The following is a 20,555-nucleotide window of genomic DNA, read 5'->3' on the forward strand; positions in this document are numbered from 1 at the left end:
TTTAACAGTCCTGAATCTCTGAGTCAAGAGAATGCATGCTTAGCACAGGGCTGAGGTTACAGAGGACATGATCCATAGATGTTACCTTAAAAAGAAAAGGTAGACTTTTATTGCTAAAAATGTACAGACAACCATATGATCTTAAAAAAGAGATAGAAGTAATCAAGTATACTATTCATTGGTGTAAAAATCAGATATGACCCATCTAGAAAGAAAATAAAGTTGCGTTTGGAACAAATTAATTTTTTAAAAATAACGATGCTTTGCCTGACCAGGCGGTGGCGCAGTTGATAGAGCATTGGACTGGGATGTGGAAGACCCAGGTTCGAGACCCCGAGGTCACCAGATTGAGCGTGGGCTCATCTGGTTTGAGCAAAAGCTCACCAGCTTGGACCCAAGGTTGCTGGCTCCAGCAAGGGGTTACTCGATCTGCTGAAGGCCCACGGTCATGGCACATATGAGAAAGCAATCAATGAACAACTCAGGTGTTGCAATGAGCAACGAAAAACTAATGATTGATGCTTCTCATCTCTTCGTTCCTGTCTGTCTGTCTCTATCTATCCCTCTCTCTGACTCTCTCTCTGTCTCTGTAAAACAACAACAACAACAACAAAACAACGATGCTTTTTTAGCTTTGGTTGTGGGTCCATTTAATACTTTCACAAAAAGAATATCTGTGGGTATTTTGTTTTGTTTTGGGTAAAATAGCAGTAGGAGATATCCAATATTTTATTCAACGTTTCTTAAACAACAGTTCACAGAAAGTCCTTTTATTGGATAGAAAGAATCATATACGAGGCACTTTAACTTTATTTTTCAAGAAGCTGAATACTAAATTCAGTGCTTAAATGGTACTATTAAGTTTTAGCCATATTAAGTTGTTTTTTGTTTTTATTTTGGTGGTACTTTTCCATGAATTTTGGACTTCTATTTAAAAAGTTTTGGTGTTGATGTGTGTTTTATCTTGAGATGCCTACATTCTTTGGGGAAGAAGGAAGTTAAATTATATGAGATGCCTCCTAAAGTGTGTCTATAATATTTTAGCTTTTTTCCCCCCTCAAGCAAATACCAAAATTGGCATTTGAAAAATGCTTTGAACTCTTCTAATGGAAAAGTACTATGTAGTGTTAATATAATATATTTATTTTCACAAGTACAAATAAAGCTTGCAAGATATTCCTACAAAGAAGCTTCCCTTTGCAATACTATGCTGGAAATACTATGCTATGATACTTTTACTTTGTGATATTTCAGTTTTTTCAAATTTTGAGCCATTAGGCTTACATTACTAGGCCAATACATACAAAGGATTTGATCTGAAAGTGCTGCCTCGTTGGACACGTAAGAGCGTGCTCTTACATGACCACATTCTCGTCTGGAGTATATGCTTATACAGCAGAGTGAGGTGGTGGAAAACATCTCATGTTTCAGAGTCAGACTGAGGTTCATAACCCAGCTCCATCACCTGCTAAATACATTAGCCTTAATTTTCTGTTCTGTAAAATGGTGATAATAATATTGACTTTACTAGGCTGAACTGAATATTTACTTTGTATCAGTCAGTGATGACTGCTGTTTGCCTAGGCTGCAAGCCCTATGGGAGTTGGCCAGTTCCCAGCTGCTTAGAAACTTGGGCAGACATAATGGAGTGAGTGGCTGGGATTGTCAGGAGAGCATAAAATAATATTGTTCCTCAGGATCTGGCCTAGAGCAAGTCTCTGGCAAATCCTCTTTTCTTTTTCCACCTCCAACCCAAAGGAGCATCATGGCTGCTGCTCTGATGGAAGGAGAGGTGAGGTTGGATCTTTTGGGTGGAAGTTTTACCTGGTGTTCCCTCTCGTCATTCTTGGAAGGCAACTGCTCTTCTAGTTGTGGGACATGTGTGCAGCTGCTACGGGCAGTCGGTTTCCTCTTTTTAAGGCAGAATTATCCATCACAGTGTTAATCGGGATTAAAAAACATTTTTTTAATTGAATGTATAGGGGTGACACTGGTTAACAGAATTATAGAGGTTTCAAGTGCACAATTCCACAAGATATCTTTTGTACACTGTATTGTGCGTTCACCACCCCAAGTCAAGTCTTTTGATGGCTCACCAGCAAGGCAGAAAATTATATTCTTTACTTCTATTTATTTTTTGAGTTGAATTGTATATTATGGAAAAGTTGATTGAAAATAATACTGGCTCTTAGATATGTCAAAAGGCTACTTTAATGTATGATACATTGCAGACACCAAGATAATGTTGGAGCCCCTGCTGCACCCTCTCATTTATTCACCCATTCCATGCACATCCACTGGGCATCTGTTGTGTGCTGGGAGTTGTGTAAGGTGCTGAGGAGAGACTGAGGACAGCACGTGGACCTATCCTAAGCACAATCAAGTTTTACGCTCAAATCTAGCATTGTTTTAAATTAAAAATTATCTTGTTTTGGATCCAGATATTGGAACAAAAGGAAAAAAATGGTCAAGTGTTGCACAATTGCTTCTCCAACCGTTATTTTCCTATTTAGTGAGTGCTGAGGATTCCTCTTTAATTTTGCAACTTCAAAGCCTTTGCTTTCACATGCTCCTGGTCCCTTGCATGCTGAACCTCTCAGTCACTCTTGAAGCCCCCAGTCCCCAACCATCCACCACTGAATAAGGCAAAATCAGCTCGGCAGACTGAGTTATTGTGTAAAATTATATCTTTTCTCTGACTCTCTTCTTAAGAGCTGTAGAAATTTTGGTTGTGTTAGTGTCTCTTTCCCTGTTTGAAAAAGTTGAATTTTCTGAAATTCTGTAGTAAGATCCCTTTCAGCTGAATGAAAGCAGATTGTTTTGTGAGTGTATTAGAAATTTTGGAGTTCACGTAAGCACTGAACTTTTGCAGATCCTGAAATATAAAGGTATGTACTAGATTACTGACTTGGTTTCCTTATGACCCTCTCAACTCTGTTTCTTCTAAAATTAGATTTTTTTGTTTGGGTTAGTAAAGCAATGTGGTTGCAGACCCTCACAGTACTATTGTGAAATATTAGGTCTGTATTCCCGGAGGTGTTAGCCACTAGCTGTAACCCAATTCTGATGGGAGAGTGAGTTGTGCGTATGATTGACGTTACAAATGCAATGAAAGTAAAAACAACCCCCTGAAAAAAGAGCAGACAGCTAATTTCCAGTGGTGGGAAGAAGTTGCAGGTGTGCTTGATGTTTTTAATGCTCTCAGTTATTGATTTTGTCTTAAGACTTACAAATAGAACCATTAATGTGTCAGTGTAACCCAGATAACAGATGATTATTGTCCATCTTTAAACTGTATTTAGCACTAAAATGTGTATGTAATGCACACAAAAAGGCCAGCTTTATCATGATTCCTCAAGGTTTTACAGGAAAGAATTCACTCTTTCATTCACTTTTCCCTTGGCTGTCCTTCCCCTCCTCTGCCTCCACCTCACATTTATTCCCTCTGCTAATTGTTTGAAATTCATACTGGACATTTCAGCCACTAGCTGGTAGACATAACAAACACAAAATTTACAGCTCTACAATGGAAATAGCTTAGAACACAACTTTTTTTTAACCTTCAATAATCACCTTCTTCTGAACTATGTAGCTCATCACAGTGAGTGAAGCAAGTTAAAGCACTATAACACCTAGGGATTTTAGTTCAATTTCAGTGTAACCTCAATTTTATTGCCATAAGTCAACTTTGTCGTCAGAGAGCTCCATGTTCCACTTGAGGGGCAGATTCATCTGCCTTCACTCTGTGCATGTGGTCGATGCGTGAGCAGCAAACGGGTAATACATCTTTATTTAAGCCAGGACTTGAGTTCAGTCCCAAATGACATAATCTCCTATAAACTAGGAAATCTGGCCTAGACCACAGAATGTTATGGAGTGCATACCTGTTCAGAGGATCATAGTCAAAGTATAGTTAACAGCACTTCATTGTTATCCTGGGGGAACAAAATAAGTCACACCTGGCAGGAGCTAGACCTGGGCCTAGAGCTACTTGACATTTTTATATAACAAATTAGGATATTTGATGGGATATTCTAGGTAGGATCGAAGCACCAGTGTTTGCATAGTGTTATTATCTGTGCCTAGCCATAGTTTGGAGGGATTAAATGGAGAAACTAAGGCAAATGAATGAACTCTGGTTTGTAGTAATTCAGACTCCTGATGATGGAAGTCTTGAAAGTGGAGGTGGCCATGAAGGAGGAAGTGTCAAAATGAACATAAGATGCTGTGCAGAAAGAATTGGAAAGACCCAGTGATTTTACCAAGGTTGTCCACTTATTCATTGATTCTTTCATTTTTGTTCTTTTATCCATGCACCATATATTAATAAGTGCCTTCTATATTCTAGGGACTCTGGGTGGCAGAGTTAATAATGACATGGTTCCTCACTATGGGAACAATTAAAATTAGGGAGCAAGGAGAATGGTGTTTCTTCTTTCCAAGACCAGAGAATCAGGAGGGAGACCCTGGAAATGATCTGTTCTTCAGACTTACTGTGTTTGAGTTGACATTGTGCTGTCAATGCCTCCCATGCAACAGCACATGGAGGAAGAAAGAGAGGTGAAGAATTAGGATTAGGCCTAAAAAATTCTGAGTTACCCACTAGTGTCAAGAAATTGAAATTCCAGGGCCAAATGAGCTTCTTGGGAGAGTGACCAATCAGTAGGCCTGAAAGTGGATTTCTATGGCATTGGGCATGGGTCTGGCATGGTAATGTAGTAAGGAAACTACAGATCAAAGGAGACCATTTGTACAAGATAGCATGGACCTAACAAACCAATTATGACCGAATTGTTAGAAATACACTTTCACGCCTCTATAAGAAAGTGAATTTAGGGAGTAAGCTTGTTGAACAGATTGCAACTATTTGGAGTCACATTAATAAAATGATCTGGACCTAGCATAGTAAAAGTTCTGATAATATGGAAGAAACAAATAGGTTCTAAGCACTTATATAAATTGTCTGCTGGGTCCTTTTGTTGTACCATAGGAATTGCAAGACTTAGAGAAGTGTGTCCAGAGAATTACATTTAAAGCAACTATGTGTTGCCAGACAGGTATCTATAAGACAAAAAGAATGTAAGTTCTTTATCTTTTTTAGGGGGGGGGAGGAAGGGAAGGGGTGAGAGAGAGGGAGAGAAAGAGAGAGAGAGAGAAAGAGAGAGAAGCATCAACTTGTTGCTCCACTTTAGTTATGCATCCATTGATTGCTTCTCATAAGTGCCTTGATAAGGGATTAAACAGGCAACCTCAGCTCAAGCCAGCGACCTTGGTCTCAAGCTGCAGGATCAAGCAAGTGACCCTGGGATCAAGTGGGTGATCCCAGGCTCAGGTCAGTAACCTTAGGTTTCGAACTGTCAACCTCCATGCTTCAGGTCAACACTTTATCCACTGCACCACCATTGGTTAGGCAGCTCTTCAGTTTTTTAGGAAAGAGGGCTGAAGGGGCAAAATGAATAAGTTATTTAAACAGATGTCTAGTGACTAGACGCCAGACTCCATAAGAATACTCAAAAGAAGTGTTTAATTCCAAAGAACTTCAGAGTAGGTGTGGGAGATTTTGGTTCTAGCCTGGCAGTTATGTTAAATAATTCAATAGCGTCAGGTTACTATCTTCCTATTTATAAAATATCGAGATTGACAGATGATCACTAAGGCCATAATCTATAAAAACTGATGTGTTATAGTATTAATTACTGTTATAACTTATTGAAATTCAGATACCCAAGTCCAATTTATTTGAATGAAAGTCTGATATATCTATAAATCTAGTACCTAAAATGAATCCAAAGAGTTGTTTGCTTAAGAAAGATCTTCTAATTGACCTTAACATAAAAACAGTTCAAAAATGATAGAAAACAATCAGATTTTTGTATACTAGTTAAAACTTGCATGCCATCTTTACAACAGCTCTCCATGTTAACTGAGGTTTATTTCTAATGCTTGAATTGGCTTTTCTTGATTCAGTGGCAAGGGTGATTATGCCTTCCTGCTGAAGGCTTTCCCAATGCCTTTGCCATATCTGCCCTTCAAATATTTCAGATGACAAGCAAACACCAAGTTGGGCTCTCTAAATTTGGCCTCCTCTCCCTACCACAGTGTTTAGCAGATTGGATGAAAATGTGTCTGCAGAGATTAGATATTCTAGTGACCACAGTGCATTTTTCTGCTCAGAAAGTTATCTCCTGAATCAGCCATCTACCTCTGGTTTATCAGGAGGAGGGTACAGACAGATAACATCCTTGCAATGTGACCCTGACCTTTGTCAACCTTTGTTAAGGCTTCATCTGAAGTCAGGCCTAATGTTTGTAAACAGGATGTAATTAAGGCTGGGAACTGACAAGGTCTGACATTAAGACAATGCAGAGCTGGCAGGGAATGGTCTGTCAGATGTCAGCTCGCATTGTGTTCTAAGTGCCTTCATAATAATTAGTGTCCTCTGTCTGAAGGAAGTTCACTCAACTTGGATTAATCTGTCACAGCGTGGAGGCCATCCTTGGGAGGGCAAGTGTTTCCTCTGATAAACCTTAGAACAAGTATGAGAAAAAAGCAAAGTGACTCAAAAGAAAACTGTGAATGAAAGTCAAGACTGCTGGTGACAGGTGCTGCCTGAAAATTAGAAACAGGAAGTAGGAAAAAAAGAAATCTCCCCGTCCATATCCCACTCACAAAGTAAGTAAATGCATGAGTTCACTGTGATCAGAATTGGGTGCAGTCATCCTAACCTACTGGTCTGTACTTTGAATAGACACAGGAAGACGAGTGTTCCGAAAAACCCGTGCTTAAACATATTGTTTGGCTTTTGCCCTTAAGTAGCACCATGTGCCACAGATTGCTCACACCCTGTAAGAGGATTTAGGTTTAACATGTAATGGATCCAAGGAGGCTGAATCTGCTTTTTGTTATTAGAAGACATTTGTTGAGCATCTTCTGGTACAAAGCCATTCAAAAAGATTGTGTCTTTCTTTTTGACTTTCTAACAGGGCCAATGAACCCAGTGCTGACAGGCCTTTTGAATTGACTTGGATTCTTCCTGAATCTCAGTAGTCATCATAGAAAGCAGGGACTTAAATGGAATCTTGTACCTGAATGTTCATAGCAGCATTATTAACAATAACTAAAAGATGAAAACCACCAAAATGCCCATCCACAGATGAATAGATAAACAAAATATGGTTTTTTTCCATACAATGGAATATTATTCAGCCTTTTTTTTTTTTTTTTTTAATTTTTTTTTTTTTTCCATTTTTCTGAAGCTGGAAACAGGGAGAGACAGTCAGACAGACTCCCGCAGGCGCCCGACCGGGATCCACCCGGCACACCCACCAGGGGCGACGTTCTGCCCACCAGGGGGCAATGCTCTGCCCCTCCGGAGCGTCGTCATGTTGCGACCAGAGCCACTCTAGCGCCTGAGGCAGAGGCCACAGAGCCATCCCCAGCGCCCGGGCCATCTTTGCTCCAATGGAGCCTTGGCTGCGGGAGGGGAAGAGAGAGACAGAGAGGAAAGCGCGGCGGAGGTGTGGAGAAGCAAATGGGCACTTCTTCTGTGTGCCCTGGCCGGGAATCAAACCCGGGTCCTCCGCACGCTATTCAGCCTTAAAAAAAGAAAATTCTAATATATGCTACCGCATGGATAAACCTTGAAAACATCTCGCTAAGTGAAATGAGCCAGACACCAAAGGACAAGTAATATAGGACCCCACTCGCATGAGATACGCAGAATTAGGAAAACGTGTAGAGACAGAAAGTAGAATAGTGCTTACCAGGAGTGAGGGAGAAGGAATTAAGAGGGTGTTGTTTAGTGGGTGCAGAGTTTCAGTTTGGGATGATTAAAAAGGTCTGGAGGAGGATGGTAGTGATGGTTGCACAACAATGTGAACCTACTTAATTGTACATTTAAAAATGTACACTTGTGCATTATACACTTAAAACTTATGCAAGTAAATTGTACAGTTTAAAATAGTTAAAATGATCAATTTTATCATGTATATTTAACCTCTTAAATCTTTTTAAAAACATAGTCAGAGAAATAGACATTTCAAGCTGAATGGGTCTTCAGGGCTTCCTGGATTCATTCATATTCAGGAAGTGACAGGATCCAACCAGGGTCATGTCCAAATCTGGTGGGAGAGCCTGCTCCTGACAAAAGGGCATTCAGTTTTTTTTCTTTTTTTTTTTAGTGACAGAGAGAGAGATACACACACAGAGAGGGACAGATAGACAGGAAGGGAGAGAGATGAGAAGCATCAATTCTTCGTTGTGGCTCCTTAGTTGTTCATTGATTGCTTTCTCATATGTGCCTTGGCCAGGAGACTATCGCCGAGCCAGTGACCCTTTGCTCAAGCCAGCAACCTTGGGCTCAAGACAGTGATGCTGGGCTTCAAGCCAGTGACCTTTGGGCTCAAGTCAGTAACCATGGGGTCATGTCTATGATCCCACGCTCAAGCCAGCGACCCTGCGCTCGAGCTGGTGAGCTCATGCCTGAATCAGATGAGCCCACGCTCAAGCTGGCAACCTCGAGGTTATGAATCTGGATCCTCTGCATCTCAGGCCGACACTCTATCCACTTCCTGCTCAGGCATGGGCCACTCAATTTTAATATCACGTTCTATTCTTACATAGGTAGCCCTTTGCTACTTAGCTTTTGAGGGAAGATGAAGCACTGAGGCACATGAATAGCAGTTCTTTAGGGCATTTATGTGAGTGTAGAATTTAGTGATCATTAGTGTTTATTAGCGATTTTAAAGGCCTATATTTGCATAAGATTGTTTGAGTCTCTTTCAACTTCCTAACTTGATATTTTCATGATTGTATACAGGCAGGATGACTATAGGGTCATTTGTAACTATAGTTACAAATAAGACTATATCCTTCATGTAAGGCATTAAAATTTTCATTCGGTTCTAGTAGTTTAAAAAGCATCCTGATTATCAGTGAAAAATAAAAGAAGTCATATAATAATTCCCAGTAGAGGAATGGCTAGAAAGGAATATTATAACAAAGAGACAACTTAGAAGATGTACTTTAGAAAGTACCTATTTTAGGAAAAATTATTTTAATTTTATTTTCTGGTTACATGGCTTTCTTAAATCAGAAAATAGTTCTGCTCATATGAATAATTTTCCTTAGGTTTGTCTTCAATAAGACCATCAATCATAGGATTGACAGGTTGGGTAAGGGGAGTCAGGCAAAGTGTGTGTGTGCTGTCTTCATTTGCCCATTAGAGTCCTGAGAAAATTTTTAGAAACTTAAACTTCAGAAAATGATTCCTCTTCTTCTTTTTTGTCCTTCCACCTTTCTATCAAAGTGAAGCTACTATGAAATTCCTCTTTGAGTCATTCATTGTCTCATTGTGTCCTACCCCACCCCCCATGTCAGATATTACTGTAATTAATTAATGACATACACTGTGATGAAATATAGGGGTGGGAGAAAATGGGGAATACTCAATACTCAGTAAAACAATTCTGGGATTGTCTTCTCCAGGTCTTCCTGTCTTATTTGAAAGTATACAGAGGATGAATGAGGAGGGACCCTTCTTGAATTAGTATGCTTATTATTATTATTATTATTATTATTATTCATTAAGTGAGAGCCAGGGAGGCAGAGAAAGACTCCCTCATGCACCTGGACTGGGATCCATCCGCAAGCCCCCTACTAGGTGATACTCTGTCTGATTCCCCTGCTCTGTTGCTTGGCAACAGAGAGCGGATTTTTTTAGCACCTGAGGCTTCACAGCCATGGAGCAAGCCATCCTCAGTGCCTGGAGCCAACTTTGCTTGAACCATTTAAGTTATAGCTGTGGGAGGAGAAGAGAGAAGGGGGAGAGATGGAGAAACAGATGGTCGCTTCTCCTGTGTGCCCTGACCAAGAATTGAACCCAGGACTTTTACACGCGGGGCCAATGCTCTACCACTGAGCCAACCAGCCAAGGCCAATATGCATATTATAACACCAGCCTCCAACATTCTTTAGGAATAACTATTATTTACTGAGAACATAGTATGTTCAAAATATTATTTCATTTATTTTTTGCAATATTCCCCTAAAGGAGTTATTTTTTCCATGGACTGAACTGAAATTTAAGAGGCCCCAAAACTTTTCCATGTTTACTCATTAAGAAACTGTAGAGTTGGGATTTAAACTAAGATTGGACTCTACTCTTTCCACGATGGTAGGCCATTTATTCTTGGGTAGAAATGAAGAGAGGGCTATTCCCTTTAAGAGGCAATATTGGGTATCAGTCATCATCAATCTGATGTCAACCATATTTTCAAAGAAAAGATAAGGTCTATCAAATTAAGCTAACAATAAATTAATTTTTTCATTATCCTGAATTTATTACCTACTTACATACATGTGTTTGTAGACTATATCCTGAGGACTATCATTAGTTTAGCAGGAAGAGAAGTGTGCTTTAGTGGCTGACAAGGGAAGTCTTTTCAGAAGCACTATTTGAACCAAAGTAATAAACTATTTTGTGCAGAATGACTAGTACCAACACCCAATGCATTGAGTAGATAATTTAACCAACAGTTTGTGTCACTGCCATTGTGATGGAGACACATTTTTAATATGTTCCAGACAACAAAAAGATATGTGTTTCTCATGATTAGTGAAGAGAGCTGTTAATTTTCTCCTCAATGAATGACTGGACTTAAATATAGCTCAAGATTCATGAGGGACAGTTAAATAGAAGTTCATTCATATTTTAAAAACAAATGGCTTTCCAACTGCCAAAACATAGAAGAAGAGAGAGAAGAAAGGAGGCATTGGGTGTATGCGCACACTATCCACAGTTGGAAGTATATCAGCCAAACTCGGACCAGTACCCCCACTCACTCTAGGGAGCCTTCTAAATTAAATGCGTTATTATCCTTCTACTGAGTATCCTTTCCCCAGCTGCAGAAGGACAGCTGTCATTATGGCTGCTAGATGAAAGAGGGAAAGACAGAGAAGCATCTTATAGAATTAACTTTGATGCCTTAAATACATTTTTTGGGCATGTAAATATATCACCCTTGGAAGAGAGAGAGAGAGAGAAAAAGAAAGTAGAGCATATAAGGTTTTTTAAAGATAGGTAAATCATTTTCCTTTTAAATGAAATTCAGTGTGACTGCATGAAATATGAACAGTAATTAAATGCACAGTCTGTGGGCCTTCCATACTTTAAAGCGCTTTAAAAAAATAAAAGAAAGAACGAAAGAAAAAGAGTACTCACCTCAGACAGGCCAATTACCCAAGAATGATGAAGTCAAGAGGAAAGTCGCTAAATTTCTTTACTTGAGTGATCACAACCCCAGCCCGTGATTAGTCCCCACGGCACCAGCGGGGATGTGGCGGGGACACTCACATTGTAAGACTTCAAATGGTTATTTCCTTGGTTAAAATAAAATCTGACTGCACTAAATAGACAGTTTTTAATCTCAATTGGACATCTGAAGATTTCTCAAGCTGTTGTTGGCTGTGGCAGAAACAAATTTTTCTGCTTTGTTGATTAAACCAGTGGTCTCCACCATTGCTTATCGGCCTGCAACGAGCTGTTCTTTTTAATTAAAAGTGAGCCACCACGAGAGAGCAATTAACAGCTAGTAATTACTGTGCTCTTCAGAACAGCAACATTTTGCCTTTCATTCCAATTATATAATGGACAAGTGGCTTTTTGATCTTCAAATTAGTGAGCTCTTGTCCTTCTTGTTCAGAGGCAGAATTGGCAGGTTAATGATGGCCTGTGGGGGCAGTCTTTCCTCTTGACTGATGGGAGGCGAGAGCCACGTGAAAGAAGGCAGTAAGAGGCCTTCAAGAACCGCAGTTCCACCTTCATGATAAAGATGGAACAAGAGCCCTTCTTTTCAGAGGGTTTTGATGAAGAAGGAAAACAGGCTTATGTGGAGCCTCTAAAGGGTGACATGGCTTTCTCCTTTTTCCTACCTTCCAGCAAAAAGTGACCATGTTTTTAAATATGGAAAACTAGAATTAGACTCTGTGATACTTTGGTATGTCATTGATAAGGACATGAAATATTACATGTTGGCTGAAAACACTTGCTCTAGGACTAGGGAAAGATTTGGACTTAAAATAGTTTTGACTACTCTGAGAATCCAGGCTATCATATCCTTTGGATACAATAGAATCTAATCTTAATTGATAATTCATGATCAGATCAGGTATACACACCGAGGTTATACATAGAGGAAGTGGGATGATTTTGTTTTCCTGTATCTAATCTCTGCTTTTTATTTAATAGCATAGAGGGAGCTCTTTGATATTGCATACCACTCATGGGCCAATTTCACCTCACATCTCTGTCTTTTGGGAATAGTCACCCTTTTGTACTAGTTGTTAGTTGCAGATGCAAAGATGCAGGTGCAATTGAGCAGCCAAGCTTCCATGTCTTACTTATATGCCCATGCCGAGAGTGTAACAGTTAACAATTTTGTAGCCATAAAGCACTATATGCAGTGGTTGGTGTTTCCTTAAAAAATATAATTACAAATAACATGAAACCTCTGATTTCTGTATACACAAAATCACATCCTACCCTTAAGAGGCAGAATCAACCAACTTTCACCTCATCATCCACTTGCCATTACTGTCTGATAGGATGCCACAAGTCTTATTTAGGTAGCCAGGCTGGTTGTTGAGGGGGACAATTTTGTTGGGTAGGGACTGAAAACAAATGATGCAATATAAAAGGAATTTGAGTTTGTTAGTGTGGAATCTGACGAGTTTTTTTCATTGATGTCATGTGAAAATAGCATATAATAGACTTATAACATGTTCACATAATATCCATGACCTAATTTCTCAAGATATTAAAAAGCTTCTACTTTATGAGGAATATAGCAATTAATCAAATAGGAAAAATAAGTATATTCAATTATGATTAAATTCTACCACAGGACATTAAGCACTTTTTTGATATAATTCTTGGTCACTTGATTTTAGCTTCCTCATGGAGACAGAGCCCCAGTTGAAGTGAATGTAATCTAGCAAGTTTGACTTTCCCCCAGCAAATGCCAAGTCTGGGCAACCCATCTCTCCATTTTTTGAGAACTGCTGTCACTTTTCCCCTGAAAATCACATTATTGAGGCATCTTGAGCAGGGTGTGCCTTTATATCTATTTTCAGAGAGAGTTGTAAGTTTAATTCTGTTAATATTATGGAATTCATCTTTAGGATGGTTAGATATAAGTAAAGGTTCTATATATAGCTTTATGGGGTTTTTTTGAAATTTTTTTATTGATTTAAATTTATTGTGTTTATATAGATTCAAATGTCCCACTGAATACATACCCCCCACCCTTATGATCCCCTCAAGGTCCCCCTTGCCCCCTCCCCCCAACGCTCTTCCCCCTTCCCTCCAGGACTTGCTTTTCTGCTCTCTATACAGCTGTGTTATGTATATATAATTTCACCAATTTCTTTCCCTTTTCTGATCCCATCATCTCTTCCCCTTTCCCTCTGTCCACTTTCCTTCTGGTCCCTTTGATCCCTCCTCTGCTACTATTTTGTTCCTCAGTTCACATTGTTCATTGGATTCCTCAAATGAGTGAGGTCTCTGCCTGGCTTATTTCACTTAACATAATAGTTTCTAGGTCCATCCATGTGGTCAAAAAGGTAAGATTTCCTTCTTTTTCATGGCCCCATAGTATCCCACTGCATTTTAATCCACTTGTCCACTGATGGACACTTGGGCTGGTTCCAGATCTTGGCTATTGTAAACAATGCTGCCATGGACATGGGGGTGCATTTCTTCTTTTGAATCAGTGATTTGATGTTCTTAAGATATATTCCTAAAAGTGGAATGGCTGGGTTAAAAGGCAGTTCCATTTTTAATTTTTTGAGGAATCTCCATACAGTTCTCCACAGTGGCTGCACCAGTCTGCATTCCCACCAGCAGTGCAAGTGGGTTCCCTTTTCTCCACATCCTCGCCAGCACTTATTTTTTATTGTTTTGTTAATGAGCGCCATTCTGACTGGTGTGAGGTGGTATATCATTGTGGTTTTAATTTGCATTTCTCTGATGATTAGTGATGTTAGAAAATTTTTTCATTTACCTATTGGCCATCTGTATGTCCTCTTTGGAGAAGTGTCTATTCATTTCTTTTGCCCATTTTTTTTATTAGATTGTTTACCTTTCTGGTGTTGAGTTTTACAAGTTCTTTATAAATTTTGGTTATTAACCCCTTATCAGACGTATTGTCGAATATGTTCGCCCATTGTGTAGTTTGTCTTTTATTTTGTTCCAATTATATATATATATATATATGCATATATATATATATATGCATATATATATATATATAGCTTTAAACAGACTTCTTTTTTGTTTGTTTGTTTTTAATAAATTTTTATTAATGTTAATGGGGTGACATTAATAAATCAGGGTACATATATTCAAAGAAAAAATGTCCAGGTTATCATGTCATTCAATTATGTTGCATACCCATCGCCCAGAGTCAGATTGTCCTCCGTCACCCTCTATCTAGTTTTCTTTGTGCCCCTCCCCCTCCCCCTTCCCCTCTCCCTCCTTCCCTCCCATGTCCTCCCTCTCCCCAGCCCTGGTAACCACCACACTCTTGTCCATGTCTCTTAGTCTCGTTTTTATGTCCCACCAATGTATGGAATCATGTAGTTCTTGTTTTTTTCTGATTTACTTATTTCACTCAGTATAATGTTATCAAGATCCCACCATTTAAACAGACTTCTACATATTGAAACAATTGATACTATTACGAGAACGATATTCACCACTATGCCTCATTAGCACCATGGCCTACATTACAGCACTGCTAAAGATGTTTTGAAATCACACACTTCTTCTTGCCAATACAAACAGTATAACTTTGCCCATAAACTAAAGTTTTGGATTCAGATGGAAAAAATAAGCTTAGATGTTTCTCTTTTTCTTAACTGCTAAAGTTTTCAAAGAAATATTCCATATAACAACCATTTTGCATTCTCTGTTTTATATGTGAAGGGTGGAATGCCGAGTTTGAGATGTACATCTGTTAAAATATAAATTATGATTTGATGTAAATTAAACTTCTTGATAAGAAATGTAGCAGGAGAAAGGCAAAAGAATCTAGGAGAGAAAGTGAAGGTCCTTTTCCCCTGGTAAACCTAACAGAGGCTCTGTACTCTCTCAAACTGGAAGCGTTTTCTAGCTCAAATTGTTGCATCAAATGGGCATAAATATTGTCTTTTCAATCATTGTAGTATTCAGATTCTTTGTTTAACATCTGTTCTTATTTTCCAAATTGTGAATATAAAATTTAGTTTTTCTTCTACTTGTGACTTATGCAGTGCTAGTTATCAGAGTATCTTGATATTACCAACCTTTTCTTTATCTAAGTTTTGGAAATGGAAAGGATAGGACTATATTCTGACATCTCTCCAGTGTTTCTAAGAGCATATACAGCATTCATGGGAAGAGTATAGGCTTCCGATGGTAGCTTTATTGTGTTTCTAAGAGCATACAGCATTCATGGGAAGAGTATAGGCTTCTGACTGTAGCTTTATCGTGTTTCTAAGAGCATACAGCATTCATGGGAAGAGGATAGGCTTCCGATGGTAGCTTTATCGTGTTTCTAAGAGCATACAGCATTCATGGGAAGAGTATAGGCTTCCGATGGTAGCTTTATCATGTTTCTAAGAGCATACAGCATTCATGGGAAGAGTATAGGCTTCCGATGGTAGCTTTATCGTGTTTCTAAGAGCATACAGCATTCATGGGAAGAATATAGGCTTCCGACTGTAGCTTTATCGTGTTTCTAAGAGCATACAGCATTCATGGGAAGAATATAGGCTTCCGATGGTAGCTTTATCATTTTTCAGTTATGTGAACTTGAGCAAGCCACTTCACATCTTTAAGTCCAGTCCCCTCATTTAAAGTAAGATATTGGTACTGACTCTACAATGTTGTTGTGAATTATGTACCTGACATATGATAGTGTTTTTAATTTACTTAATTTACAGTATCTTTTTGCTTTCTATTATATGACATTTAAATCCAGGAAATAAGTATTTGGGAGAGTCAGTCAATAGTAGGCATTGATAATCCAGCATTTGATGTACATGGTGTGATATAAATTTTTCCTTATAAGAATCTGAAAATATTGAGGAAGGAAATAGATGACAGTTTTCTAAAAGTTCTATGAATGTACTATGTCTCTCCAAAATTAGATTATCCGTCATTTTTTTTCCAGAAGGAAAGTTACTTTAATAATGGTTTTAAACTTTAAAACCATTTTCAAGATTAGAAAAATCAAGCTTCATTTTAAAAAAATGTGTGTATGATCAGCTTTATCTTTGTGGCAGAGTAGAAAAAATACATGTTAAAAGTCATGAAGTTACCACTCTCTTGTTTGTTGAACAACCTTAGAAAAATTCCTTAACTTTTCTGCATTTCAGATGCTTCATGCATAAAAATATGTTTCAGGGTTCTCTGTTTGCAAGCAACAGAAACTGGCTTTGGCTACCCAGGCAAAAGAAAACTTATTGGAATACTCTGTATAACACACAGAATTGAAGAAGGGCTGGAAAACCAAGTTTGGAAGTGAGGGGATTAGTCAAAGCATCTCCAGATGGTTAGAAAATTCTGATAGGTTTTATAGCTGGAAAAAAAAATCTGATCTGGATTCCACTGCTGAAACAAAAACATCTAAATATTTCAAGTATTTTTGTTCCTTTCCTCAAGATTCAGAATCATAGTAGGGGCCCCAAAGATTGGCCTAAGAGATAGACTTCTGATTGCAGTTACATGTTTATGTCCAGTAAGTGAGGAAGAAATTAAGTAAATAAGTAAGAGGTAAATCCTCAAAAAGAAATCATAACACTTTAGAAAAGAGAAGTAGATACTTAGCTTTAAGAAAATGACAGGTGTCAACTTCACTAAGAATCATACATGATGTTCCTTTTCCTACAATTTGTGATTATTACATTATGTAATATATGGGGTGATGCTAAATAAAGTCTAATACACTGGATAATATGTATTATTGTTATGTTATTTCTTACAGATTTTGTCTAAAACTTGAATTTTTCAGTAGCTGATCCTGCAAAAATATTAGTTACTTCTAGATAGCATTATATCCTTAAACACCATTATACATCTCAAAAAATAAAAACTTGAGAATAATTATAAAAGCTAACCTTTCTAACTAAAATCTTGAATTTATTTTCTACATAAGGATCAGAGAAACTTGAACTAATCTTAATGAGAACTAAGGTATTCATCCAAAATGAATAAATTCTTTGTTAGATTTTAAACAATAGAAGTTGGTGAATAACCTGGTTATTAAAAATCTTGTCAGTGGCATAAATGGGAATGTTTTCATGTTAATAATAGACTCGCTCTTGAACCACATTCAGTAACAGGAATTTGCAAAAATGGCACAAAGTTATTTTATTTGCGATGTCCAAATGAGTATTCCAGAGCTGGGTAAAAATATGGATTTCAGTAAGAGAATTTTCTGTTTATTTTTTTAAATGAAGGAGGATAAAATTATTAAATAAGATATTATTGTATGTTGAATGTAAGATGCTTTTAGTTATTGTATAAGAAAATTTAGAAGCCATGTTTTTCACGTTTTTATTTTTATTGTTTTGAATTCAGACATCTTTTTTTCCCCTGGTCTTTAGCCCTAGTGTACAATAAAATAAAATGAGATACAGGAAATGGGAAGTCTGTTAGTGTTCATTATATTATACAGAGTCATACAGAATGGAATGATTAATATGCTTGACTCAACCCAGGCATATATATTTAAACTCTAAGCAAACCTCCAGATTACTCAGTTATGTTTGGAAATTTGAGAATAACACTTCTGAATGAGAGTTTCTATTGAATCAGGAGGGGCTGAATTGTGTAGGTACTTTAATATAGTCTTAACAGAAAAAGAAGTAAAGTAATATTCCTGAAGATTCCATGGACAAATGCATTCATTTTCTGAAAGTCTAGAAAAATGACCAAATTTAACTTCATTTTTTTGTTTCAACAGAGATGTGTTGTGGAACTGGGCACCTGAAACCTGTATAATTATGTTGACCTTTGTCTCCGCAATAATTCAATTAAAAGAAAAGAATACTTGATTTTCCTTTGACTGTTATAACTTTTCTTTAGTCCAATTAGGACTTTACTATTTTCACAACTGTTTTGATATGTGAGTAGAATTACATAATCAAATTTAGTCCTTTCTTTTTTAAAATTTTATTTATTTATTTTTTTCTTAGCAAACATGTATAATCTCATATTATGCTGCATGAGGACTTCCGGTTAGGAGAATAATTAAACCTAACATCCACCAATGAAAACTACTTTTGTATTGAACAAATTATATAGGGTTTTGGAAGCCTTCTTTAAAATTATATACTGCTATTGAAAGCCTTAAAAAATTAATTCATGAGAAAATTAAAAAATTTTAAAACATTTGTCTTACCTAATGATGAAGCAATACAAAATAATACATGTTGTCTGTAGAAAGTACTAAAAAGTTTAGAAAAGAAAATGTTACCCATAGTTATGTCACCCAGAAACAAGTACCATTATTATTTTGAAGTAATTTTGAGTTGAATCCTTCTCTTTCTTTACTTATCTATTTTAAAAATAGTTTTGTCTTTGTGTGTGTGTGTGTGTGTGTGTGTGTGTGTGTGTGTGTGTGTGTGTGTGTTTCTGAAGTGAGAAGCAGGGAGGCAGAGAAACAGACTCCCGCATACACCCAACCAGGATCTACCCGGCATGCGCACCAGGGGGAAATGCTCTGCCCATCTGGGGTGTTGTTCCATTGCAACCAGAGCCATTCTAGTGCCTGAGGCAGAGGCCATGGAGCCATCCTCAGCACCCGGGCCAACTTTGCTCCAATGGAGCCTTGGCTGTGGGAGGGGAAGAGAGAGATAAGGAGAAAGGAGAAGAGTGGAAAAGCAGATGGGTGCTTTTCCCATGTGCCCCAGCCAGGAATCGAACCTGGGACTTCCACACTCTGGGCCAATGCTCTACAACTGAGCCTACTAGCCAGGGCCAGTTTTGTCTTTTAAAACATGAACAGAGCTCATCTATGTTCAGAAGTTGAATAGTTAATAAGTGGTTAGACTTTAGAAAAAGAAAGATTAGAAAAAAAGCCATTATACTTAGAGCAGCTAGAAGAGTGTGTACCCATTAGATTGCCTAATCCACTGCTATCAGGGAACACAAAGCCAGTGTCCCCACTGACTGTTACTGTGTGGCGCTGGACCCTGTGCCATATCACTTTCAGACATGTCTTCTCACAGCTTCCATTAGTAGGCTTTTATGATCTCATAGGTCAGGTTTTTCCTCATCATTATATTCAGTTATTTTAAGCCTTTTTTCTTTATCTGTCTGTAAAAATATTAAATATTATTTTAAAAATTATAAATTGTGAGTGATTGAATACAGTGATAGAGTGCCGTCTGATTTAGAAACTTCACACTGTTCCAATAATTGACTATAAAGCAAGGTCTGTGGTTTTAAAATATTTTTTTTTGGTGGGGGTCTCTTCTGGAAATAGAAAATGAGTCTAGAAGATCAGAGGGAAGAGAATGTAAGAGAATGTTTCTAAACTCTATATTTTTATTCTTGCTTTTTCTCTACTGGCTGCTCTGTACTTAACACACATTATAATATTTAATTTTTCTAAAAATGGCTATAGTTGGTATTGCTAATGACCTCCCATGGAAGATGGACTTCAGTACATTTTACAACCACCTTCTGATCTCTCTCATGCCCCGCCATCAGCCCTCAGCTATCTTGTCATTATTTTCTAGAATTTTAATTCTAATTTCTTTTTAAATGATTAGTAGTTTAGATGTAGTGGCATGATATGCTGACTTATTTGCTCACCGTTTTTCTTTGCATCTCATTATTTCTTTTTTCCCTCCCTGATTGAATATATATTTTATTACTTCTTTCACCAATAATTTACAAATAGTTAGTTTGTAAGTTTGGAAATATTGTTCTTTTACCCTCTCTTTTGAATAATAGTTTGCATATGGAATTCTGGCATTTTGAAGATTTCTCTTTATTCTTTTTTAGCAACTCTGGTTGTTGAGTAGACAACTCTGTCAAACTGATTATTCTCCTTCATGGGTAATCTATCTTTCCCACTCTGAAAGCTTTTAATTTTTTTGTATTTATTATTGATCTTTTGAAGTTTCAGTACAATGTCTCTGGATTTGGATTTTCTTTAATTTTGGTACTGCTTGTGACTCTGTCAGGTGCCCATGTCATTTTTTGATTCTGAAAAAGTTTTAGCCATGATTTCTTCAAATGTATATTTTCACATCTCTTCTCTTAATTTCAATCTAACTTAATTTAAAAAAATATTTCCATTGATTTGATAGAGAGAGACAAGATGGGAGAAACAGTGAGAGAAAGAGAGAGGGAGAGAGAGAGAGAGAGAGAGAAACATGAACTCATTTTACTTAGTTGTTCCACTTAATTGTGTAGTCATTGGTTGCTTCTTGTATGTGCCCTGACTGGAAATCAAACTGTGACCTCTAGCACAACAGGTTGATGCTTTATCTACTGAGCCACT

At 37.7% G+C, this 20,555-nt stretch overlaps 1 protein-coding gene across 7 annotated transcripts in view; it reads left to right on the forward strand.

Moving 5' to 3' along the window:
• MECOM (MDS1 and EVI1 complex locus) overlaps nt 1–20,555 on the forward strand; it is a 695,135-nt gene that overhangs the window by 202,090 nt on the left and 472,490 nt on the right. The gene's annotated exons all lie outside the window — the stretch shown is intronic.

Source organism: Saccopteryx leptura, chromosome 8 (genome assembly GCF_036850995.1).
Source record: "Saccopteryx leptura isolate mSacLep1 chromosome 8, mSacLep1_pri_phased_curated, whole genome shotgun sequence".
Lineage (NCBI taxonomy): Eukaryota > Metazoa > Chordata > Mammalia > Chiroptera > Emballonuridae > Saccopteryx > Saccopteryx leptura.